Source organism: Panthera pardus, unplaced genomic scaffold, assembly GCF_024362965.1.
Source record: "Panthera pardus isolate Hobbes unplaced genomic scaffold, ASM2436296v1 HiC_scaffold_13, whole genome shotgun sequence".
Classification (NCBI taxonomy): Eukaryota; Metazoa; Chordata; class Mammalia; order Carnivora; family Felidae; genus Panthera; species Panthera pardus.
The window spans coordinates 13,721,699-13,749,374 of record NW_026526688.1 but is presented as its reverse complement, the minus strand read 5'-3'; the positions used below and the strand labels follow the sequence as shown (position 1 = coordinate 13,749,374).

At 39.2% G+C, this 27,676-nt stretch overlaps 1 protein-coding gene across 14 annotated transcripts in view; it reads right to left on the bottom strand.

Moving 5' to 3' along the window:
• The window catches only part of TENM3 (teneurin transmembrane protein 3), a 1,270,502-nt gene that overhangs the window by 612,521 nt on the left and 630,305 nt on the right, over window positions 1–27,676 (bottom strand). The window lies entirely within an intron of this gene.

Here is a 27,676-nt window from a genome sequence, read left to right as displayed (position 1 = left end):
GACCTGCGCCTTCCCCTCCAGACTGTCCTCTCGTCCCAGACTGAAAAGCGCAAATGACCTTCGCACGCGAGAAGGGGTTATACACGAGCCCCAACTCGGCACCGGCGGCGGAGAACAAGTGTCCGCCCTGTGGTTCAAGCACCAAGACCGCCCCAACAAGCGCGCGCTGGCCGGTGGGGACGGATTCTGGAGTCCTCCAAAGGCTCCACGCCCCGCATTCTCCGACGCCGCCCCCCTCCCCAGTTCTCCCCTGCTTCCACTCTGTGTGATGTGGGAGGAAAATAAAAGTTTACTGCTCTCCAGGAGACACTGTCACTTTGTACTCCCTTAAGTTCCCTGCAACACCCTCGCTCCCGGCTCCCCAGCCCCAGTCTCCCGGGCGTAAAGGAAGCCCACCGAGGCGGACCTAAGTTCCGGCTGTTCCGGAGTTTCCAAACACCCAATCCTCGACTTTCGAAGAGCTGCTTTCTGGCTCTCTGTCCTTCTGGAACCTGTTCTGCAGCCGGGCTGGGGCGCGCGCGCTTGGGGAGGATGAGCCCGCCTGGCTCCTCTGGGGGCATCCTACCACTCCTCCAGGGTGTAGCTGAGAATTAGTGTCCCAGGCCTCAATGGGCCGCTGGCAAAGCTGACCCAGGAAGCCTGGCAGAGGAACCTAGTGAGCTCCGAGTCTTCTCATTCCATCTTCCACTTTCAACTTCAGAGCAGAGGACTGCAACGACCTGCACCTAACCAGACTCGCGCTTGAAGGAAATAACACGCACATTTGTAACTACGTGCAGACCAAAAAACAGAGTAAGCACTCTGAAAACAAGAGTAATGCCCCCCCCCCCCCCGCCCCAGGAAAGCCTGAGGCTTCATGATAGAGTTTCTCCAAAGTTTTGGGTAGAACTGACAAGGAGAATCCCTGAACTTGAATTAGTGTGCCCAGTGCTTCTGAGTTCCCGAAGTTGCTAAATGACCAAACGCACCTAAAAGTAATGTAATGCGTGATCAGCACGGCCCCACTCCCGGGGCGCACAAGCACATCCACGCGGCAGGGGTCTAGAGTCAGCCTAGAGTGGATCAGTCTCTTTCCTGCCTTGTGTGTTTCACACTTGAAAAAAACAAAGCGGGGGGAGGGGGGTGGGGAGGGGAGGATGGGAATGAATGATTATTACCCCTCATTGTAGCCATTCTCCTTTTCTTAAGAAAACTTTCAAATTGTGAAGATCTGCCCCAGATAACTACCTAAAGTTTGCATCCCTGATGTAATAGTAAGGAGACTGGTAGGGTGTTTCATAAATCACATTTGTGGCCCAGTTCCCACAAAAACATTTTAAGTGTTCGAAACTTTCCAAAGTGTCCATGTAACACCCCCCCTAGCTCTTTTGTACTTTACTATCCAGGAATACACACACACACACACACACACACAGGGAAGTAAGACACCTCAGAAAGAGGCCAGAACAAAACCAAATTGCTGGTAGGAGGTGAGGTCGAGGAGCGGCGTGTTCCTTCTTTTCAGCTCTTTTCTCTTTTCAGCCCTTATTATAGCTAAAGCTGGTAATGAGCATAGGAAACAATAGAACTCATAAAATTTAGAAATGGTAATAAATCTTGAAGCTTGTCTCTAGCCCAGCTCCCTGTTACATGATATTCAAAGTTTTTCAGTATGTGACGCCGAGCATTCCCACTAATTGCCCACGATACAGACAAAATACTCTGGAATTCATTCGCACAGCCCCGTGCACTCTATGCTAAGCATCACTGGTGGACAAAACGCGCAGGCTTCCTCCGCGACCGTTGCGTGTGTGAGACGAAGCCCGAAATCCAGGCAGTTCATGTGTGTTAAGTTTGAGGCTTCGCGGGCTTTTTTGCCCCCCTCACTAACAAAGAAGTTCCATCATCGGAGGTCGTTAGGAAAAGCTGATGTTGCACACTGCCCAACTATACCGCTCGCTTTCTCCTCCAAATGCATCCTTGGAAAGCGGAGAGGCAGCTTGCTACGTGACCATCAGGCTTTTTGCCTCGCTGAGCTGCTGTCATGGGAGGGCGGGGGTGGTGGGTAGATCACGCAGTGCCCTGGGCTGCAATAAAAAAAACCCCGAGCGGGAGAAGAAATGCAAGACATGGCTGTCTGTTTTGCAAGCCTCTGGCCGCTCACAGCAAACTCTGCCGGGCGCGCGGCTGGTGACTTTGCCGCCTTAACGCGGCCGGTCGTGTCCGGGATAATGGGGCCCGAGCCGTGGCATCGCCCTCCCGTGGGGTCCCCTTGTCACAAGGATACGCAGCTCACCGAAAGAAAAAACAAAAAAAAAAAAAGGTTGCGGAGCTCCCTTTGCAGCCCCCACTCCCACCCCTGGAAAAGCCTGCCTGCGGCCCTTGCATACCTTTCCACTATGCTGGCCAGGAAGAGAAAGGGCCGACCCCCTTTGGATCTGCTGCTCCACAACTCCCCACCTCAGTTGAGGGTCACCCACTTGAAGGCGGTACTTATCCATTTTAGCAGCGCCACGTGGGCCTTCCCTGGAGCCTGATGTTTTGGGGGGCTGGGGGCCATCAGTTTTTTCCCTCCGGTTCCTAAGGGTCCAGCCTGGAGCTGCAGAGGCTGGGTGGCAGCTGTCCCCCGCCCTCCCGTGGGGCCACTTCCTCTTCTGACATGCGGGGCTTTCAGGCGTGCAGAGGGGGGGAGCACCGGGTCAGGCAGGTGTGACGTTCTCCGTTCTCCGCGGAGCCTCTTGGGCAACCGCTCACTTCATAGCCACTCTTTGCAATTACTACATTTGCTCCAGGGAACTGAGGCTAGATGGCCCGACCGTGGGCTCAAATCGGACTGGACTTCTCCCACCCGAGGGGCTCAAGGCACTGATAAGGAAGGGAGGCAAGGGCTGAGGGAGCCATAGTTTAGACACTTAGACCTTCCTGCTGACCCTTTGAAAAGATCAGGAAAGCCAGTAATCTATATACTTCCAAAGAGGTTGTGCCTCAGCTGAGAACAATACGTGATGAGCTTAAAACCCAGGCTGAAAGCTGGCTGTCAGGAGGAAAGCAGGAGTCCTGGGCACTGGGAGCAGGGTGGTTAAACAAATCACTTTGCACGACGAAAACAATGAATCTGGGACAATTTACAGCACTAGAACTTAAGTTGTACGCGGAAGTCTCTCAAGTAGCTCCAGAGTTATTATCAGGTGTTTGTTGTTTCTTTCCCTGCGAAAACAAGTAACTTATTTCCCTGGGCCGTTCCACTGAGGGAAACCATAAAACACACATTCTGATTTGATCACTGATCAAGTCACAAAATTAAACGACTGTTGGTGGTAGAAAATACACTTTCAGTACCTGAATTGGAGCCAGATAGGCGTCTCCCGATGTGCGTGTACCCGGGAACTGGTGATGGGACAAACCACCCTTTAAACGGGACCATCCTTTACCAGCACATTAGTGCGTGTCCCGCTGCATGAACGGGGCCCACGCGTGGCTCCCACCTTTGGTGACGAGGCAGTTGTGGAGTCCGACCCAACTGCTGACATGGCCTTGCTTCAGTCACATACAAAACCCCGTTCCTTGATGGATTCTGAACACAGAAGCATCTTTTCACACATGGCACCTGTAATCTTGGCTTAATCCCACATACGTGTCTAAAACGTGCCACAGCATTCCACACGGCGAGATAAAACCTTTATAATTAATCGTTGCCATGGAGTGCCCTTTAAAATCTGTCATGTCTTCTATGAGCAGCTTTTTAGTAAGCAGTATGTATGCTATATTTAAGATATCCAGTATATGCCAAATATAGTGTATTTAAGGTGGGTACTAGCTGCTGGGAAGGCTTAGAAATTCATGACACAGGACAATTTTGTTAATAATCTGATGTCGTTTAGGTATTTTGGGATCCACTCTATAAGTTAACTAGTAAACCTAGATTGGAAACCTAGGCATCAAGTGACCATATTCAATATCAAATCCAGTAAACATCTCATTTCCCAGAAGTGTTCCACTCTCTCCTTCCTTGGCCGACTCCTGAGTCTCGGATGTCCTGTACTCTCAGCCTCCGGGATCCCTACTTATGAAAGTACCTATAAGTGACACTTCCCTTCCTTGGAAGAGCCTCTACCATATTTTCTGCGTATAATAAACAATGGCACTGTTTTATTATATGGGCCTTTTCCAATACCCCTTTAAAACCACAGGGTGGGTGAGGGGCACCTGGGTGGCTCAGTCAGTTAAGCATCCGACTTCCGCTCAGGTCATGAGCTCATGGGTTCGTGGGTTTGAGTCCCATATTGGGCTCTGTGCTGACAGTTCAGAGCCTGGAGCCTGCTTTGGAGTCTGTGTCTCTCTCTCCCTGCCCCTCCCCCTCTCTCTCTCTCTCTCTCTCTCTCTCTCTCTCAAAAATAAATAAACATTAAAAAAAATTAAAACCACAGGGTCCAGCATAAAGGGCTGCCATACAGAAGGTGCTTGATAAATCATCACTGAATGAATGAATGAGTGAATGTATGAATAACATATTTTCATCATCTTCATTCTGACTTTTTTAAAGGATATGCCATAAATAAAATTGTCTTCAAAAGTATACTTATTAAGTATGCTTTTCTACTTTTCTGCCCATCCATTTTTTAATGGCACATAGTTAAACAATTCTAGTTATGATATCAAGCCACATCAATTCACTTCTGATCTTGGTTGACTTTTTTCAGACACACAGTTTGAAGTAAAAGCAAAAATAATGGGGAAAAGCGAACGGATCTTATTTTGTTTTCCTCTTTTTCAGTAACATGTAGCAGTTCCTTGAAATTTGGAAAAGTTGGTAGTAAGCACCTATTAAATGCGGACACTCTATTTTCTGTTACGTGTGATGATGCCATGACACTCTTATTGTTCAAGAAATTTCCTTTGGACTTTTAATGGTAAGAAACGTGGAGCCCGAGATGACTGTTTTTCATTTCTTCAAGACAAGGGTTCAGCTGGTATTGGGGAAACAATCTCTGTTTGTTCCTGTCTGCTCAGGAGGACTGTTTCTAATTGATCTGGCATGGAATTTAGTGGGAGATGTGTATGTAGCAACCGAAGTGCAGAGTCCGTATGCTTTGTAAAGGGATAACCATATGGGCCTTATTTGAAACATTTGAGGATTTTCGACATTAACCTGGGTTAAATTGAGCTATAAATTCAACTCAAATGTATACCTCCTGACAAATTCATCATCACTTTGGATACATCCAATCCCTGCTCCCCTCAGATTAATAAAGATGATGACCGCTTATCACAAATGCGGAGGTTCGATGTGATAAAGTACCATAATGTTGTACTTTGCACTGTTTAAATGCAAATTGCCCATATTAGGCAGACATTCCTACTGTTATCACTTCCAGTAGAATGGAAATGCTTAAAAATGATCTCTGGGTGACGAAAAAGATACACAGTCAAACCTATTTCCTCTTACGCTATTTTCAAGTACACTTCGCTATCATCATGAAGATTTAATTAAGCAAGCGCTGCTGTGCTAAAAAGCAAAGCGGCTGGAAGTTACCACTTACGGAAACATATTCAGGACTTCTACAAAATACTTTGTTTGCTATTCTTCATGTAGGCATCTGAACAGTCACTGGAGGTTAAAAACACAACAGAATTCTAGAGCTTCCCTCTCCTATTTTTGAATACCAAATTTCGAGCTTACACTCTGTTACAGATAATAGTACTAAGTTCTGGATGTTGATGGTCCTTCCCTCGCAGCTTTAAATTGCCTTGAAAAAGATACAGTTTCTTTAATTAAAAAAGCTGCACAGAACTAATCCCTCTAGCTGAAAAAAGAAAAGTTTTAAGCAATCTCTTTCTGCTCTGAGAGAGAAAGGCAGACAATACCATAACAGATCAGAAACATAGGCTATAGCGTGCAGCCAGGAGCACAGCAGGGAACTGAATACTGCTCTGACTGTGTCATTTTTTAATCCCCCAACCCAGTTTTCCCCGTCTGACCTCATGCTGAGATGAAGTTATCACAGAAGACAGCTTTACTCTCACCAATGAATCCACCCCTGGATCTGTATTATCCTTAGCAGATCAAAACACCGCTTTCATCAAATAGCATTATCTGCATAAAACGCATGCAATTGCCCGATAATTTCACCCAAACTATGCTATTCATTTAAAGGACAAGAAGAGAAATGTAATTCATTCCTTTTGGGGGGTGGCAGAGGAGAGTGAGACCCCGGGGAGCGGCAGGGGCTGGAGGAGCTCACTTACCCCCTTCACTCATGGGAACTTTTCTGTTTTTAACACAAAATCCCAAGAAGGGGTCCATTTAAAAGTCCCCGGCTCCTGCGCTTTAAGATTAATTGTTGGAGCGATCTGGTGCAGTTTGAGTGACAAAAGTGTAAGTTGGGTAGAAAACTGGCAGTGAGAAATGACAAAGCTTGCTGATGTCATTAGCAATGCTTCCCTGAACCCCAATAAAAACATCATATCCAGTAAAATTGGAGAAGCATAAGAATTAGCTGAACAATTGGAAGAAGTTTAACACAATGTTGTGTGTGTGTGTGGTGGGGCGGGGAGGGGGGGGGCGGGGAGGGTTCTTTCTGGAAGATCTTTCTATGCATCATGCAAAGTCCGGATCCTTACATTGGGAAGACAAAGGAGTATTCTGCAGTTTTGAGTCGATATTTTGAAGAAGAATATGTTGAGACTCTTAGGAGTAAAGACTAGCTTTTTTTTTTTGGTTTAGAAAATACTTAGCCTCCTTCAGATTCTCTTTCCTATTTTTACGTTTAAACAGTGTTCTCATTTGCATTGTAGACTGTATAAAAAGTCATAATGGGCTTCTCTTTAATGGATCCTCACTCCTTATTGAATGACATCAGTTGTTTTGCTCAAGGTGTCATGATTGGTTAGAGCAATCATACAAAACCATTTATGTCAAGTAAATGGAATTGCTAAGAAGTACGAAAACTCTGCCGTGGGTGTGGGTGACCTATTAGGTGCACGTTAATATCGTCGTAAGGTGCATTACTCACCATAATTTTAATCATTTAGCTTGAAAATGTAAATCATCTGCTCGGTCCTATCTGAATTTACTCTGTAAATTGACCCTGTAAGAAATCCAGCCTAATCCCTACCTTCCATCACCCAGACAACACCCACACACAAAACTGTGTAAGACAAACAATCAGACCTGCTTGAAAAAAGAACGATATTAACATGCTTCCAATCGGGGGCTAGGAATACTTCTGGGAGTCCATGAGACAGGTGAAGGGGCAAGAATTTTCCCTTGAAAGAAAGACACAGGCACGGCAAGAAATTAATCATGGCACTATTATTTGTCATCATTGGCATTTTAATTACATGTACGTATTCTCTAAAGCATTTAAGTATAATTAATAAATAGGTATTTTTTTTTTCCATACCGACTTCCTGAAACTATATCTCAATACCGAAGCGCTCTGAGGCTAAAAGTCTATGAGGATCTATGGTCTGCTCAGTAGTAAAGTTCAAATTCCTGTTTCCAAAATATAGCTTCATGACATACAAATTATCTTAAATGTAATGTGATTAAGCATTAAACTATGGCATTTCCTTGAATTTAATGACAGGACTATTTTCATGTCAAACTTGATTACAAGAACCAGCTTTCAGAGGGAACTGTTTAAAATCCCAAATCATTAACAGATCATTTAGGGTTCAGGCGAACAAAACCTCTTGTCTGTGAAATATCAACTAAACACATGTAAGCAGAGAGGTGAGTTTCACATTTTGCCTACACGAGCGTGCGTGCGTGCGTGTGTGTCTGTGTGTGTGTGTGTGACTGATTGTAGAAGTCATATTTCTGTCTGAAAATGCCAGGAGAGAAAAGCTGTTTCCATCATCGACGATGCGACTCTCAACACACACATTGATGACGCAGTTCATGTTCAGAGATTATTTTCTCAAAATAACAGGGTGTCTGTCATGGACCACTTGAAATGGTCCCAGTTGAAATGGAGATAGTGGGACACATGAGTTCCTTAAGACGTCAGGAAATTTAAATGCACAATGGATTTTGGTATTTTGTCTCTATCTTTGTTTTCACTCCAACTCTGTTTGATTCAAAACTGATTTTCCTAAGAGGCTAAAATTGGATCATTCACAAATCCAGATTTTACAAGTAAATTAGTTCAACCTCACATGAGTTTGTATTTGGAAGGCTAAGCGATCATCTCCATGGACTTGGAAATGTTTATCTGTTTATATGTTTGTTTTAAAGATGACATGTGAAATACACTACTCAGAGTTTGAGCTTCCTAAGTTGGGCAGGCAAAGGTATTTTTAGCACCATTTTAGGTTTTCTCTTGGCTGAAACTTCAGTGTGCGTGGCTCACACTACATCACAACAGCAAACCCTGCTTTGATAAAGCCCTAAGAGAGGAGAACTGTAGATGAAGGCCATGAAATGGTGACAGGACTCAGATCGGGATAAGCAAGTTCTGGCAGGACATTATGATCTGAGTTTTCATCTCCCTGAGGAAGATGTAGCTCTGGGTTTTCTTTGGTTTAGGGAGAATGTAAGAAGCCAGGCTTCTCTCATGCAGACTGGGAGAGGAGTCCCGGCTGGGCAGAGGGACCATCCAAATTTCTCCCTCTGTTTACCTAACAATTTTTTTCCTAGCCCTCGCCTCCAAATCCACCACTTTTAATCCATAAAATCTATGAAAGGCCAGGATGTACCTTCCCCTCTTTTATCCTTGGGTAAGATATCTAGGAGAAAACAGAAAAAAAAAAAAAAAAAAAAAAGTAGGCCATGAGAAGATTATAAGCTAAGAGTCTATAAAGAGGGAGGAAATTGGCAGAGAGAGAATCTGAGTTAGGGGAGAAGAAGGGAGAACCAGCTTAAACTGAAGATAAACTACAAGGATGCCCGGAAGGAAGAGAGAGTGTGTGTGAGATTTGTAGGTTAGAGTCCTGGTTTAATGGAGTTCTGCGTTCACCTTTGGTCTATTTATACTGATGAGCGAGTACTGGCAACTTGCCTCAAGAGTTTAGAGTGTTAATTAGAGGCAATATTTAAATCAGGCCTAGGAAAGAGTAATATTTATTTTCTCCTTTAAAAAATTTTTAGTGTTTATTTATTTTTGAGGGGGTGGGGAAGGCAGAGAGAGAGGGAGACACAGAATCCGAAGCAGGCTCCAGGCTCTGAGCTGTCAGCACGGAGCCCAGTGTGGGGCTTGAACTCATGGACCGCAAGATCATGACCTGAGCTGAAGTCGGATACTCAACCGACTGAGCCACCCAGGTGCCCCAGTAATATTTATTTTCAAACTCCCTAGAAATTCACCTTTATCATATTTTGAAGAATATTTTGATAATAAAGAAGGTCTACAGTAAAATGTGAATATTATCTTGATAATAAGCAGGTGACAAAATCTATGGTAATCCTAGATCAACATTGTTCTAATTATGACCTTTAGACCACCTGTATCAGAATCACCTGGGGGTTCTTAATAAAATATACATTCCTGGGTCCTACCCCAGCTCTACGGAATCAGAATCTGCAAGGATGCAACCAATAAATTAGCATTTTTAACAAGCCTTCCAGAGTATTCCTATTCACCAGGAAGCTTGAGAAGTATTGCCCTGGGCTAAGTATTTTGCATGAAGCAAACAGATATTTCAGTTTTTATCATAAGCCTATTGAAGAGAGGCTGTTGCACATAAATGTAGTAGAATTATATTCAAAAGTGACACATTCCCATTTAAGGAAGAAACCAAAATTCACAAAATTAAGGGAGTGAGAATATCTGCATGAAGAAATTCCAGCTGAAAATTCAGTGACACTTCAAAATTAGATCTTGAATCCTTCTTTCTAACAGTAGTAAAATCAATAAGTTGCAAATTCAAATAGAATTTTCAATTCTCTTCTGTAGTTGGATTATTGGGTACAATTTTTTTGCTGACTACATTGTTCAATAGCATATGTATGAGTGCAGAAATATAGATTTTGAGTGAAACTTTAAGTATGTATTAGTTCCATTTATTACCGGAAATTAAAGAATTCTTTGTGTGATATGGTATAAGAACTGATTCAACATGTGTAACTTGTAACAGAAATATATGTATACACATATATATATACACACATACATATATACATATATATATGTATATATACATGTACACACACACACATACATACGTATGTGTGTTTGCTTGTTTATTTATTTATTTATCTATTTATTTATTTATTTATTTATTTATTTATTTATTAAGAGCTGGTAGAACAACATCACCAAGATGATGGCACAGGTAGTTCCTGACTTCACTCTCCCTCACAAGAATAACTAACAACACTGAGTGAATTCACTGAGTGAATTCTAGAACATGGAGGCAGAGGGGTGAGGCTAAGTCCATCTAATAAGCTCAACCAGAGAATCTAGGAAACCATGGAGCCCATTGCTCAGCCTCATTTGGGTAGGAAACCCAGAAGTGCTATCCAACTGTTCTCAGCCAGTAGCACATTCCCATACCCTTCCTTCTCAGAGCTCACACGGTTCCTTGCCCCCAAACAGACCATAATAGCAGGCCCCACCTGCCCACGGGTATTACTAGCAGACACACCTAGAATCTAAAACTAAGCTGACTGCTTTGTCTCTTTCAAAGCAAAGAGTCTGGAAGAGGAGCCCCATTACGCAAATGTGCAAGTAACCAATGTAAGGAATCAAAGATCATGAAAAATCAGGCACATATGACACCACCAAAGGAAGCCAGTAAGGCTCCAATAATTAACCCTAAAGAAATGGAGACCAATGCATGTCAGACAAAGAACTCAGAATAATCATCTCAAGGAAATTCAGTGAATTATAAGGAAACACAGAGAGACAACTAAACGATATTAGGAAAACAATGCGTGAACAAAATGAAAAGTTCAACAAGGAAAGAGCAACCATCTGAAACACACACACACACACACACACACACACCACACAAAGAAATCCTAAAGTTGAAAAATATATTAACTGAACTGAAGAATTCAACAGAGAGTTTCAAAGGTAGACTCGACCATGCAGAAGAAAGAATCAGCGACCTGGAGGACAGGACATTAGAAATTACCCAGGCAGAGGAGCAAAATTAGAAAAAAATGAAAAAGAGTGAAGAAAGCTTATGGATCATGGGACACAACGGAGAGGTACAATATTCACATAATGGGAATTCCAGAAGAAGAAGAGAAAGGGATAGAAAGTATATTTAAAGCAATAATGGCTGAGATGTTTTTCAACCTAGGGAGAGAAATTGACATCCAGACCCATGAAGCTCAAAAGACCCCAAATAGTTTGAACACAAATAGGGCTACACTGAGACATATTATACTTAAATTGTCAAAGCTCAAAGACAAAGAAAGAATGTTAAGAGCAGCAAGAAAAAAGAGAAAATTGATGTACAGGGAGACCCCATAAATCTACTGGTGGATTTCTAAACAGAAACTTTTCAGTCTAGGAGAGAATGGGATGAAATATTCAAAATATTGAAATAAATTAAAAGTCAGCCAAGAATTGTATACCTGACAAAGCTGTCCTTCAGAAACAAACAAGGGATGAAGACTTTCCGGAACAAACAAAAGCTGAGGAAGTTCATTATCACCAGATGTGCCTTACAGGAAATGCTAAAGAAACTTCTTTGAGTGGAAGTAAGAGAATGCTTTAATTAACATCATAAAACCACAAAAAGGTAGCATAAATCTCCCAGGTATTGATAAATATATAGTCATAATAGATTGTGCAACATGGTAATTAATGGTGGTGCATAAATCACTTAGTATACTAGTTTAAAAGTTAAAAAAGAATGTAATACAATAATTATAATGACAATAATCTGTTATTAGTTATACAATAATAAAAAAAATAACATGTGAACTGTAACACAAATAACCTAAAATGTGAAGAAGAGAAGAAGTAAAAGTGTGACCATTGATGTGAAGTTGTTATCAAAGTAGGACGTTACAAGTTCAAGATTTTTATGTAGGCCTCATGGTAACCACAAGGGAAAATCATATAGTTATTATACAAAAAGACACAATAAAGAAGTCAAAGCATACTGACAATAAAAGATCAAAACACAGGGGAGCCTGGGTGGCTCAGTCAGTTAAGCGTCCGACTTCAGCTCAGGTCACGATCTCACGGCCCGTGAGTTCGAGCCCCGCGTCGGGCTCTGGGCTGATGGCTCAGAGCCTGGAGACTGCTTCCGATTCTGTGTCTCCCTCTCTCTCTGCCCCTCCCCCGTTCATGCTCTGTCTCTCTCTGTCTCAAAAATAAATAAACGCTAAAAAAAAAAAGTTAAAAAAAAAAAAGATCAAAACACACAAAAAAGACAGCAGGATAATAAGGAACAATGAATCTACACCACAACCAGAAAACAATGAACAAAATCGCTATAGTAAGTCTTCACCTATCAATCAGTACTTTAGCCACAAATGGATTAAATTTTACAATTAGGAGACACAGAATGGATAAAAAACAAAATAAAACAAACAAAGAAACACCAAAAGAACAAGATATGCTACCCACAAGATACTTTAGCCTTAAAGACACATAGACTTAGAGTGAAGGTGTGGAAAAAAGACACTTCAAGCAAATGGCAACAAACAACACCAAAAAAAGTGGTGTTAGCCATACTTTTATCAGACAAAAACAGACAAAATACACTTTAGAAGTGGGAAAGACAGACAACGAAGGTCATTATACAACGATAAATGATGTCAAGAAGATATAAGAATTATAAATATTTATGTGCCCAACACTGGAGGAAGGTGTCAAAGGTACAGACTTCCAGAGAGTAGGACAAATAAGGACTAGAGATGGATACACACAATGGCCACGGCTAACAGTGCTGCATGATGTATGGGAATCATAACAGTCCTCATCACGAGGGGAAAAAAAAATTCCCTTTTTCCTTTTTTTTTCTTTTTCTGGTATCTACATTAGAAGATGAATGTTACTAAACATATTGTGGTAATCCTTTTATAATATATGCACATAAAATCAAGCCATGCTATATACACAGTGATATACAGTGGGTGGAAAGAATATAAGAGCTTCATTTGGAAGCTATGCATTTAAAAGCCAGCATCCCGTTCTAGGATAGTTTTCAGAAGTGTGGCTCACATTAAAGGCCCTTAAGTTTTAAAGAATATCATTATTTCTACCCGGCCAGCATCTCTGAAGGAGGTGACTTTTAACAAAGTGCATTAATATACAAAGGATATGATCTTCTTTTCCCTTATGTTACAAATTTAAAGTCCTTATTACAAATAGTGGGGAGGGGTGCTGGGTGGCTCAGTCCGTTAAGCGTCCCACTTCAGCTCAGGTCATGATCTCGCTGTTTGTGGGTTCAAGCCCCGCGTCAGGCTCTGTGCTGACAGCTCAGAGCCTGGAGCCTGTTTCAGATTCTGTGTCTCCCCGTCTCTCTCCCCCTCCTATGCTCATGCTCTGTCTCTCTCTGTCTCTCAATAATAAATAGATGTTAAAATTAAAAAAAAAAAAAACAAATAGTGGGGAAAACATTAAAAATAAGTCTTTTTTTATTGTCTTTACTCTAATTATCACTAGTATACCTGGTCCCCTCTTCCTCTGCCTCCTGACTCACTGAGCCTGCACGTATTCAGACAGTGGGGTCAGCGTGTAACTTCCATTGTCTCACATAATCCACAGAGCAACTTCAAAACTAGTTACTAGTATTTCTCTCATTTTAGAGATGAGTAAGTTGAATAGTAAGCAATTTGTCCAATGTACACAGAAGAGCCAGGATTAATGAGCCTGATCCCAGACCCCAAAGACTTAACAATGACACCTGTTTCCTCTTTATCGGAAAGAGAAATAGAATCAGTTCTGATTATAAGTTAGTTTACCTTTTGTACATAAACACAAAATCATATACGAAAAGGAATACAAACTTGAGCTTAAGAAAAGAGAATTACCTCTTTAAAAAAAAACTGAACATGACACGAATGAGAATTCCATATAGGTAACCTCTTTTTTGTTGCTTGAATATGTTTTTGAGAAAAGTTAGTTATTTTACAGTGTGAAAAAAAAAATGAACTTGACAAATCTTTAGGTCTGTACAGATTTGAAATAAAATTGCCCCAAATAGAACAGATTTCACACGTCCTTTGTCTATCTCTCTAAACAAAATTACCGTACCCATCAGCACGTATTTTTAAATGATGGCTTGAGGCTAAAGTTGCAAAAGATTTCAGTTCTAGAATGATGGTTCTCTCTCCAATCATCTATGCAGGGTAGAGTGAAATCACTGTTTGAAGGACTGGATATAGTTTGGGGATGATAAATATTTGTGACTCCGATAAGACATTTTCAGGAAGGCTGTCGCTGTTCCAACGGCCTTTAGCGTGCAGAAGTTCGTAATCCTCTTTAAAGGACAGGGAAGTTAAGCAGAGTGAATTGTAAGCTTGCTGCTCCTTGAAATTACAAATCATTGAAAAACTGTCCATGAGAACACCTTAGGGAGTAAATGTGGATAACGGTGGTTCATATGCGGTTGCAAAACAATAATGAACCCGTCTAATCAATTGTTCTGAATAGCAATAGATCATCACAGTGCAAAGAAAAACACACATCCTTATTGACCCCTTGTGCATTCTGTTAGTTTCCATTCTTGTGACTCTGAATGGTCTCCTTTTATATTTAATCATGCAGTAACAGATTAACCCTAAAATTATTACCCATAGCTCTTCCTAAAGGCGGGATTTAACGTAAATAACTGAAACTGGAGTAGAAAATGAGCGCGGTATCTTTGCTCCTTTATGGATATAATGTCTCATGATGGGAGAGTTATGTTAGAAAGGACTTAGTAAAACAACCCACATATAAATTGGAAGAAGCGCGTCATGGCCTGATCTCACTTCACTGATTTTGATGATCTTCATAAGGGATGTGCATTAGTACCGAATAACATATTTTGCAGTAATCTGCAATGACCGATAAATTATTATATTGGTTGTACTGGGCGCATTAGTTTTACACGTATGGATATGCCATATGTGAAGAATTAAATTGTAGAAAGTAATTCCTTTGTCTGCTCCTCAATCCGCCACCACCTTTAGATTTTATATGTATGTCGACACATGCATGAAACAGAGAGTTGGTGAAAGGATTAGACCAGTTTACGAAGATGACCATGGCCAAAAATCCACTGTCAGATAACAATTTCAAGGGTTCATTATTAATATCTTTAATGTACTAAGCAGTCATTCTTCCATTCAAGTCACGTAGTAAAACCCGAAATAAAGCATTTTAGTTATAGGGTTGATGTGATTATTGGTACGACGTGACGCTATGGTCTTCCAGCTTTGTCTTAAACATTTATTTACTACCATCTGCACAGACCTAAAGACACAAAACAAAGCACGGAAGATTGATAAACTGGTTCTCTCCTCTTGTGATGATATATTATGTTGAGCCCTCCGTGCTCGTTCAACAACTACTTCTTTTAATTAGTGATGAAAATGTGCCACCTGAGTGAGTTTAGTGTCTTGAACTAGGGATGTACGCTTCTCAAAAAGTGGCCTACATAGCATTTGATATGAAGCCTTAATTTATTACACTATTACTCAAACACCTGGTATGACATTTTGGTGACAGTTAACGCCGTATGGCTGAGTATTAATCAGTTATAAAAAGAAGTACGATCTGTATGTCTGTGACTTTGATCCATTTAATCTTACTAGTATTGATCTTCTGTGGGCTATCTTTTTTGATATCAAATTTTGGTGAGAATAAATACCACTACAGGAATTTTTTCATGTTTATTTTAGAAAGTGTTTTGCAGTTGAGTAGTTGAATTCAGTTAAATTTTTATATAGACGTGCCATCATTTCTTTCATTTTGGTAACTAAAGTGTCCTCAAATATAACAATCTGGATTTTGATTAAATTGCATATTATTTTTGTAAATATGATTTCTCAGACCACTGTTTCTTTCTGTAGTATATTTAAGAAAAAAATTTCTTTGCTTAAACTTAGAAAAACACAATCTGATTGGAGTGGTGAACTATTCCGATTGTGGCTTTATTTCCTTGCAATATTATAGCTAGATTAGAAACTTTACCACAGGACCATGAGTAGCTAATTCAATATAAAGTTGAATATTTGCAGATACCCGCAAATATACACATATATCCATTAGTGTGTATCTATCTGTGTATATAGATAGATAAATGTGTTTATATTTATACCTATATTTCTAGCACAATTTTATAGTAAACCTTTGTTCTTAAATAAACGAAGCTAGCCCAGTCTCTTGCACATAATCTCTTAAGGAAGATGCTTTAAAAATGCTACAATTGAGAATTTACCTTCTTTTTCTTTAGTATTTTCTTAACACATGTTTGCATCTATAAAAGAATCAGCACAAAATAGAAATTTTCAATCTGGTTTCTTTATAGATTTCAATCGTGAAAAGAATTTTCTCAGCAAATATAAAGTATAACACCAACATTTATGTGCAATCACTCACCGATTACCCTTTTCCAGTTATCTATTCTTTTATACTTATAGCTTTTAATTCTGGTGTTTTTCTAATGGATGATGTACCATACTCTCTCAAACAAGATGGTTCTGCTGATGTGTGTGATAATTTCAGTTACTCTATTTTGCAATCATTTGATCATATACAATATTACACTTAAAATTTAGATTCTTTTTCATTTAAGAAGCAAGAATTCTGAAGTGAATTATGATGAATATTTGACAACACAGATTCGTGGGGCTCTAAACATACTTATGTCCACGTTGGCCTTTTCTTTGCATCATACATTATGGAATATAAGTAGATTTCCACATTTGTAACATAAATATCCTAAGCTCAAATTATTTAACTTTAACAAAATGTATCCACTGATAACTGCTTTGCTTAACAATTTAACTTAGTAATATTTTTTTCATATGGTATTTATTATGCCGAATTCAAAATGACTGATAGTTATCTACTTTGTGAAATGCCGGCTGTCTGTCATCTGGGAATATGATCCTTATTTTCATGCTTTCCACATGCTTTGTTGCCACAGAACTTTCTGGGTAACCTCAAATTAAGGCATTTTCCTCCCTTATGACCTGTTGCAATTTTTTTTGTAATGTGAATAATTGTGATGACAGAGTTAATTTGTATATGAAAATATGAGGGAAAAAGTCATTACACTTAATTCAAATTAATTGTTAATCTTGTGACCTGGATAGTGAGAGCTAATGACTTCTATAATGTCAAATCAAAGCTAATTTCTTGAGTTGATCTTTTGAGTTTTTCAAAGGTTTTATATAGTGTGAGAGATGGGTTGAAAAGTAACTATTGTTACTTAATGGTAAATTTCGAAGAATAAAATATTTGATTCTAGGCATATATATATATATATATATAATATATAATATATATATATATATTATATATATATATATACTTTAAATCCAAATATTCTCACATTTACTAAATATATTATTTTTGTTATACCACAGTGTAATGTCTCACATTGGATACACAGAAGGAGAAAAATAAGTTAATGTTGAATTGTCCTCATTAAAGAAAACCTGAATCTCAACAGGCAGAAAGGAACAAATTAAAGGGATATTGCCGGAAGCCAAGCTATCCAACCAGCCCGACGGCAGGGCCCAGGCGGTGGATGGATCGGGACTGCACGGCGGCCCATCGAAAGTGAAGTTCTTGTACTCCTGCTTTTAGTAATTTGGCCTTAGCGTTGGTCGGGGCAGCTCCCCTACCAATGAAAGCACCTGGGGAATTGTCAGCTGGGGAATTGCCCACGACGGTCCTCCCGGGAAAAGAACCATCGGAGAAAGAAATAAGATTCCGCAGCGAAATTATGTGGCCCTACATCCAGCCCTTGCCACCCCCTATAAAGACTCCTCTACCTAAAGGAAGGATAGCCCCATATATTCCCCAGCCAAGGATGGGACAAATGGGTTCAAAATCCCCACTCTGGCAACAAAGGAATGTATCTATGGATACAAGTTACTCCAACCCCTAGGCCCACTTGGCCCCCCCGGGAGGCATCCCAGATGATGATTGGACCTGGTGGGTTAAGGTACAGAATGCTTCATTAGTTCCTAGGTATACATTGTCTCTCTGGGAACGCATAAGGCCTGGGTTCCCAGGGCTCTCTTGGCTCCCTCCTGGCACCCCACACCAAAGCGAATACTTTTGTTCCTGACACCACAAATTGTTCAAAGAAACAACTAAGAAGTCATGTCCCTATAAATGTTCCACTTGAGGTGTTGAGAGCTAGATGACCTTCCATGAAATAGCGAAGCAAACGCTTTATAAACTATAAATAAAGGTAGATACATAATGAAAGTAGTATGAAGAAATTAATCAATAAGCAAAAGGCAGGAGGGAACGTTACAAAGAAATAACCATGAGGCTTCTTAATGGGTGATTACACAAAGGAACATTTTTAGAATTAGGTAAGGCCGAGAAACATCGATGACGCACGCGACAAGGAAATTGCTAACAAATATAATGCCACGTTTGCCACAATAAAGGGGCCAGTCGAACCCACAGCTATTGTCTGTGTCCATGTGTTATTTTCGCTGAGGCCCTTCATCCTTCGGGAACCCCTGGACCCACTGGGGTTGGACCTCGGCAGGATATTAAAGATGTTGAAAAAAAAGCAAGTACATCAAAACTCAAATTTTGTTAATAGCTCTTCTGCTAATACCATAACAGTAGTCAGTACTGAAAAATGTCTACATAGAAGTAAAAGAATAACTAGATAACAATCATTATAATAGGGAAATTAATTAACATAAAAAATGGGGCATTTGAAAGTTTTTCTACAGATTTTACTCAACGGTACTTTTGACCTAAATGAAAAAATAAGTAAAGTGTTATTAATAATACAACTTGGTAATGTGGACTAACGAACTCTATTATAAAACATTACTGTAATACTAAACAAACCTATAATTCTTCATACTATATGTTATTGGTTTCAAGTTACCATGATATATATGTGTGTGTGTATATATATATATATATACGCATATATATACATATGTATGTGTATATAATGTGTATAATGTGTATAATATATATATATATTATATATATATATAAACGTTCTGCTTAAAGCTGCTTAAACTTTCTAAAAACAAATTAATTTTATTTCACCTAGGGCAAATATTCATTTAATAACTTATAGTTGATTTATTTATTATACATATCCTGTGTACGTTATATTCAATTTTCTTACTATTTAAGTTTGGTCACAGTAAGATATACTATAGCAAAAGAAAACTCAGAACAAACAAGAGTATTGCAGGTCTTTTTTTTTCCTGTCCAAAGTTAATATCCTTCTCTGAATATTCTCTGAATATTTGCATGCTCTCTAGACTATGTGGTATTTAAAACAAAATTGCAGAAGCACTGCTTACTTGATGACTTCGTTTTTGAAAAAGAGTATTCCAGTAAACTTTGTCCTGCTTCTAGAGAACAGAGCTCCTTTTTAAAATGCAGTGAATAGTTTCAGCATGATCTTTTCCTTTATGTTTTATTTAAAATGTTAATGGAGTAAATCCACAATTCACATAATTTATTTTGAAACACTTTTGTTCAGAATAATGCATTGTAAGAACAGTGATATACAGGCAAGTTCCCTTAAAGAACATGCATCACTTCAGTCCCCTTTTGAAGCATATTGCAAATGCCCTCTAACAGGGCACAGCAACATTACATAAATCATCTTATATGAAAAATTAACATGACATCAAATATTTATAAATATTAATGTGTATGTTAATATAACCAAAGCTGTAACAAACAATCATAACCTTGCCAAGTTTCCTAGGACAGGCGCCGCTGATAATGATATCCATTATCTCTGGAGGAACGCACAATTATGAAAGTTATACACAGGATGCTATGTTCTTAGCTGCTTTTAAATTTATCCATTAAATGTCTACCTTCTATATAATATTAACCCTTTGGGCACACATTCTTCCGAAACAGAAAGGCAGTTCATGTGGGTGAATATTTTTGAAATCCTTTTTATTTAATCATTTACCTGGAAAGTCTCTGCCTTTGCATATGATTTTTTTGCGTAAGTGCAGTATACGGTATCCTACAACCAAATTCACTTGGATTGATCTCATTAACACATGCGTTGAAATGTATGTATTCTGTGCCTTGTTTAAGAAAGGTATCCTTTGTAAAGATGGATTGGAATTGTAGTATGCTAGGTCTACTCCGCCCAGGAAAGCTCTTTCCAAGTGTCTGTGTGGAGAATGTGGTGCCCGTGCTTAGTTCTTGGTCTTGCCTGCGCCCAGGGGTGTCCAGTCCTCAGGTAGAGCTTTTGACCAGACCTTGTGGATCATGGGCACGGTCGGCGAGGCACAGTTTTGCTTGGGGTTCTTCTTCAGATTCAACCCTGAGCGGGTCTGGTTAATTTAGTCCACGGACATTAAAACACTGTGATTTCAGGTGAAAGGGGAAAAGACCACCATTTGATAGATGTACATGTGGTACAGTCTCAGCCAACAGATTTTCAGATTGCAACGGATCTTCTAGCAAGAAGATAGCTTTATTTTAGGACAAACATACTTTTGGATTGAAAGTGTTTTGCTTCCATGAAGGAGACCTCAGTAAGAAGCCTCCTGAATCCACCTGTCTAAACCTGAGCCCAAGCTGGTGTGTTCTTCATTTTAAAGCACCTGTCTTCTATTTCCAGTCTGATGCCTTGGTATTATAAATAGATTTTTTTTTTTTTTTTTTTTTTTTTTTTTTTTTTTTTTTGTGGTGTTGGACTCTAGAGAGAATCTGCTCAATGTCACTTACGGTGGGGATGAGTTTAGCCATGGGTGTGCTGGAGAAGTGTGAACCATGTTTTCATTTTACAGTTTTCAATCTGGCTCCTGGGTCTAGGGTTGAGGCTGGGGCATTTTTACTCTAGATAACAATGCTGACTGAATCTATTTAACTTTCTGAAAAGCTAAATATGGAATGAGTAATGTTTCAAGTGGTCCAAAATGTCACTCAAAATTATCTTATGATTAGAGATGCATTTTATGGTAAATCTTTGAAAATATAATTGACTTCAGATGGTATGTGAAGCCTAATACAGACTTCAGTCCTAGTTATTTTAATCAGATAAGCGATCGATGTTCAGCTGGTATCATTCTTAAATGGGTCAGAATTTTGAATGAGATGCAAAGAAAAGGGGTGAATTTGCAGAGTAGATGTTACTTTGTCACTAATTAAAAATTTCTTTAGATAGAGGCTTCCAATTCCCCCAAAATATGTTATCATACTGTACTATAAGCAATTTTACCCTTTCATCAATATTATCATATCGCTTAATGGTGGCTATTATACTAGAAGGATAGTTATTTCTTCCATCTTAAAAAAAAAAGAAATAACGACAACAACAAGCCATATCTTGAGTCCCCTGCTAGCTGTTGCCTCTTCTTAATTTAATTTAATTAATTAGGAAAAATCCTTAAATATTGCCTACACCTGATGCCTTCAAAGGCTCTATTTCCATCCTCCTTAAATGCAATCAAGCTTTCATTCTTGCCATTTCAAGAAACCACTCTAGTCAAGGTTGCCAAAGATCTCCACGTTGCTGATCCCAAGGTCAATTCTCGGTCTTCATTTTCCTTGAATTCACCAAAAGCATTTGCCAGCTTGCCCCTAACCTCTCCTTGACAGATTTTCCATTTTCTTTTTTTTTTTTAATTTATTTTACTTTTTAGCGTTTATTTATTTTTGAGATAGGGAGAGACAGAGCATGAACGGGGGAGGGTCAGAGAGAGAGGGAGACACAGAATCTGAAACAGGCTCCAGGCTCTGAGCTCTCAGCACAGAGCCTGACGCGGGGCTCGAACTCACAGACCGCGAGATCATGACCTGAGCCGAAGTCGGACGCTTAACTGACTGACCCACCCAGGCGCCCCCAGATTTTCCATTTTCAAGACACCAATTCTCACTGGCCACTCCACTTCAGGCTCCCTCACTGATACTTACTCTTAACTTTTTAATTTTGGAGTATCCCTGGCTCAGTTCTCATTCCTCTTTATCTTTCTAGACTCATATCCTTGGGAAACTCTCAGTCTCAAGGCTTTACTACCATTTATATGCTGACACATCCCATGTTGATATTTCAAGTTCAGATCTCTCTCTCTCTCTCTCCTTAAATTCAGATTCATATATGCAGTTATCCACTCAACATTTTTTTAAGTTTACTTATTTATTTTTGAGAGAGAAAGACAGAGAGAGAGAGAGAGGGAGGGAGAGAGAAAGAGTAGGGGAGGGGCAGGGAGGGAGGAAGAGAGAGAGAATCCCAAGCAGCTGTCAGCTCAGAGCCCGACGTGGGGCTCAAGCCCATGAACAGCAAGATCATGACCTGAGCCAAAATCAAGGTTTGGACACTTAACCAACTGGGCCATCCAGGCACCCCTCTACTCATCGTTTTTACTTGGTTGCCTAAATAGATAAATTCAAATAAATATGTGCAAAACAGTACTCCTGAACTATAAAATCTACTCCCTCTGCAGTCTTTCCTATCTCAGCCAATGGCACTTTCCAAACTTTTGGTGGACTCCTTTCCCTCTCTCTCTCCTTCACTCCCTCCTCTTTCTCCCTCCTCCTCTAACCTGTAAGGAAATAATTTGTAGCTATACCTTAAAAATAAATCTAGATTTTAGTCTATCCTACACTTCTACTCTTATTACGCTGAGCTACAATAATCTTTTGCCTATGTTATTATAATAGCCTCCTAACTATTTTTTCTGTATCTACACTTGCCCCTTACTGTCGATTCTCAACCCAGGAGCCAGGGTGAACCTTTTAAAATAGATGTCAAATAATATCATGCCTTTGCTCAAAATCCTGTGGCTGCTTCTCTGTGTCATTCAGCATAAAAGCCATAGTCTCTATAATGACTTTCAAGGACCAGCATGATCTGAACCCCTGTTACCTCTTTGATCTCAACTTGTAGAACATTCCTTCTTTTCCATCCCACTGTGTGCATCCTAATCTTGCTGTTCCTTAAACACACCGGGCATGCTTGGCACGAGGCCCTTCGCTTGCTCAGCACCTGTTTCACTGACATCCTCACTTCTTTCTATCACTTCCTTGGAGTCTTGATCCAAGTTTTCTTTTTCTCAGTCAGGCTTCATTTCACTGCCTTATTTAAAATTGCAAATCAGTCTTTCCCCAACCACTGGTACTTTTGATCTCACTCTGCTATATTGTATTTATTCTTTCTATAGTTATTACTTTATAACATTCCAGATAATTTACCTATTTGTTATATATATGTACAGAGCATACACTCACATATATGCATTTGTTTGTTTATTTTTTTGGGTCGCCCCTACAAGAATGTTACGGATCATGAGACTAGAGAGCTTTGTTTTATTCACATGGGGAATCCTAAACATCCAGGTTGGAGGCTGGCACAAAGCAGGTATACAATACATATGTGAATCAATTACTATTGTAAGATCTATAGATTCAACACAATCCCAATCAAAATCCCAGCAAGTAATTTGTGGCTATTGATAAACTGATCCTAAAGTTTCTGTGGAAAGGTAGAAGACCCAGAATAATCAGCACAATATCGAAGGAGAAGAACACACTTGGAGGACTGACGTTACCCAACTTCAAGACTTACTACAAAGTGACAGTAATCAAAGACAGTGTGGTAGTAAAATAGAGAAATAGATTAATGGGAACAGAATACGAAGTTCAGAAGTTCACATAAATATAGGTATCTGATCTTCAATGAAGGGTCAACGGCAATAAAATAGAGCAAAGTTTGTCTTTTCACCAAATGGTGCTGGGACTACTGAACATCCACGTGCAAAAAGATGAATTGAGATACAGTCCTATACCTTTCACAGACATTGACTCAAAATGGATCATAGACCTAAATGTAAAACACGAACGACAAAAATCCTCAAAGATGACATAGCAGAAGACCAAATGACCTTGAGTGTAAAAGTGGTGAGTTTTTAGACATCAGATCAAAAACCTGGTCCATGAACAAAATAATTAATAAGCCAGACTTCGTTAAAATGGAAACAAAAACAAAAATGAAAACTTCTGCTCTGTAAAAGACATCATGTGAATGAGGAGTCTATCTAGCCACAGACTGGGAGAAAATATTGGCAAAAGACTGTTATCCAAAACGTACGAAGAACTCTTAATACTCAACAATAAGAGAATGAATAACGAATCTGGGCAAAAAACCAGAATGGAAACCTCACCGAAGAAGATGTCTAGATGGTAAGTTAGCATATGAAGAGATGTTTCACATCATATGTCATTACAGAATTGCAAAGTAAAACAATAGTGATATACCACTCCATACCTATGGGAATGGCCCAAATCTAAAACACTGACAATACAAAATGCTGGTGGGGACGTGAAGGAACAGGGGCTCTCACTCACTCTCATTCTCATCATGATTAATTTTACTTACTAAAAATGTATATTACTCATACATCAATTATATGTTACATATGTGCACACTTATATACAGATATATGTTTCTTACTGAGAGTCACTTAGTTTATATATGCATATACTATATAAATCATCTTTAGTGTCCCCTTATTGTAATTTTACCTTTCTCAATCCCAGCCCAGGTTTATACCTTCATATATAGAATTCAACGGTATGGCAATTTGGACTATGACCAAGGGAAAAAGAAAGGAAGGAGGGGCAAGGAGGAGGGAGGAATTGTTTTGTGTGGTTTAAATAGGTGGTCAAAAGTTCCCAGGCAAAATTCTACGGTTTCAGTCATAAGAACTTCTAAAGTTCTTTCTCAGCAACTTCTTTAACTCTGTATATATTTCTAATAAACTTGATTATATGGGTTTAGAAAATGTAGTGGTTTAGATACAGAAAATTAAAAAGTCTACTCATAGGCATTGAAAAGAAGAACACTAACCAAAAAATATTTTTTTAAAGGAAACAGTTATTCAAAAAAGCTGGGTTGTCTGACTTCAGTTACTATAAAGGGTAACTATCTGGACATTCTTCAATATCTTCCAAGAGAGTCATTGTGCAATATTCAGAATGATGGCCCTATGCTCTTGGGAAAAGGTTAAATTACATATATACCTCAGCATATTCTTGTTAAGAAATTTGGAAACAGGAGGCATTCGCTTTCGAATGTCCCTTTCTGTAAAGAGAGATTTCCTACTATTCTTCCTTCCTAATCTTATACTCTAATAAGCTTTGGCCTGCTGCTCAAAAAAAAAAAAAAAAAAGAAGAAGAAGAAGAAGAAGAAGAAGAAGAAGAAAAATTGGAAACAGTTCATTTAGAGAAAGTCCCATCAAAATGGTTAAAAGTAGCCAGAATGAATCACTTCTTGATGTCTTCAGTGTGCAAAAATTTAACTTTCACTCATTCTCTCTCTCTCCTTCACCCTCCTTCTCTCTGCCTCCTTCTTATTTTATATATAATACTTATTTGATGTTTGACTTGTTTCTGACTAACCCCGCTAATATGGTGGGCATATATTTTAAGAAAATACAAAAGTAATACGATTTTACTTCCTTGAAAGTAATCTAACATCTTTATTTATATATGAAAAGATGCCTTGGTGTATATTCATTATTCATCAAAGGTCAGTCTACTCTCAATTATCTCTGGTAATAGAGAGGACACAATGAATCTATTCCTAGTCCCAAAACACAGCTTTCAATCTCTTCTCTATGAGTTCCTTACAAGACAGCAACACTTCCTTTCCCCTTCTTTGTAGACTCATTTCAATTGTGGAACGACCTTAAGAAAAACAACCCAAGAGAGAAAAAGAAGCAAAGTACAGGAGGATCTTAAATCCTTTCCTTAAATGCAGCTAACAAATGAAATCTCTAATGATTTATCAAAGAAAACAAACTGGGATAATTTTTCAAATAATGTCTCTGGAAGCGTGGGTCACTTCTAGATAAAAGTTGATTGCTCTTTATTAAACTGTGCCAACTACTTTGCAAATCATAAAATCATTTTAAAAGCCAGCTTCTTATAAGCATAAATGTGCCTTAACCTTGAGACTAGCAGTGAGATTTTAAAATGTGAATATCATTATACATTTTATGATCTGCAAATGAAGAAGACAAGGAAGTCTTTATTTAATAACATTGTTAAAACGGAATTAACAAAGTCTTACAAACATGTTATCCAGACTGTCCGTATCAGAACTTCGACTTCCTTGCCTTTCCTTAACTAGCAATAATATTGGCCTTTTTACTAAGTGTGAACAGCATTTATCCAACGAGGAATCGATATCGAGCTGAAACTCCAAGGTCTTAACAGCTAATCCCCAAGAACATCACTCGGTGGAGATTCTGGGAAGGCGATTAGCATAAAAGCAAAAATGAAATAATTGTGTAAAACAAATGTGCCCAAATTTGTATATAGATTTTATACTTGATACTTATTGAACACTGAGGAAAATGGGACCCAGAACTTGCCTTTTCCCCCCCTCAAAAATCTTCATTAAATAAAGGGTAAAATAAAATCCTTTCAGACACATAGAGAAGTACACTATAATTTAATGCCCATTGTGCTGTGGGATGTCAATAGTCATTGATTACTTTCTTTGTGAAGACCCAATGAAATCCTATAAACTAGCATTAACTTTGATGCTGCAAAGGGTCAGAATATTTTAAAACACTGTTAGTGATGCTGACTTTTTTTAAAAAATTCATCTGAAGAACTTAGTCAGATGAGTATTGTGTACAAAAATCTGTGTTCCCCATAAGGTGACGAAAACACAGAAGAGGGGTCAGTCTGTGAACGTGCTTTAAAAAATTGCTCCTAAAGAAAGGGCAAGGAAGCTCATCTGGGAAGATAATTCAAACTATCTGGGGTCATGTCAAAAGAAAGTCCAATATTTGAAAGAAAAGAGAAAAATGTAGTAATTTTATTGATGTAAAATAGAAGAAAGGAAAAGAGTTATGACACTGTATATCATGGATAGAATTTTTCTAGCTTTATAGATAGAATTTTTTTAATATTATTTATTTATTTTGAGAGAGAGAGAGAGAGACAGAGAGAGAGAGGATCTCAAGCAGGCTCTGCACTGTCAGTACAGAGCCCCATACAGGGCTTGAACTCATGAACCACGAGATCATGACCTGAACCGAAGTTGGATGCTTAACCAACTGAGCTACCCAGGTGCCCCTATAGACAGAACTTTTAGAACTGAGAAAATATGGGGCACCTGGGTGGCTCAGTCAGTTGACTATCTGACGTCAGCTCAGGTCATGATCTCACAGTTTACGAGTTCGAGCCCCGCTTTGGGCTCTGTGTTCACAGCTCAGAGCCTGGGGCCTGCTTTATATTCTGTATCTCCATCTCTCTCTGCCCCTCTCCCACTTGCACTCTGTCTCTCAAAACTGAATAAATGTTGAAAAAAAATGTATAAGAGAACTGAGAAAATACGTTACTTGTGACCCAGCTTGGGGTCTATATGGTCTGAAAGATAAGGTGAATTAAGTGTTAATTCTATTTACAACAGATTATTTACTGGTCCTTCCTCTATTACTATACCTTCTTGAGGCTGTCTGCTACAGCAAAGAGAACTTGGACCTTGTGACCTTCCCTGAGTTTTGCTAAGACTTCTTCCATCAGGAACCCTTCCAAACTTATTTTATAAACCCAGCACTATATTGATACCAAACCAGACAAGGACACTATAAGT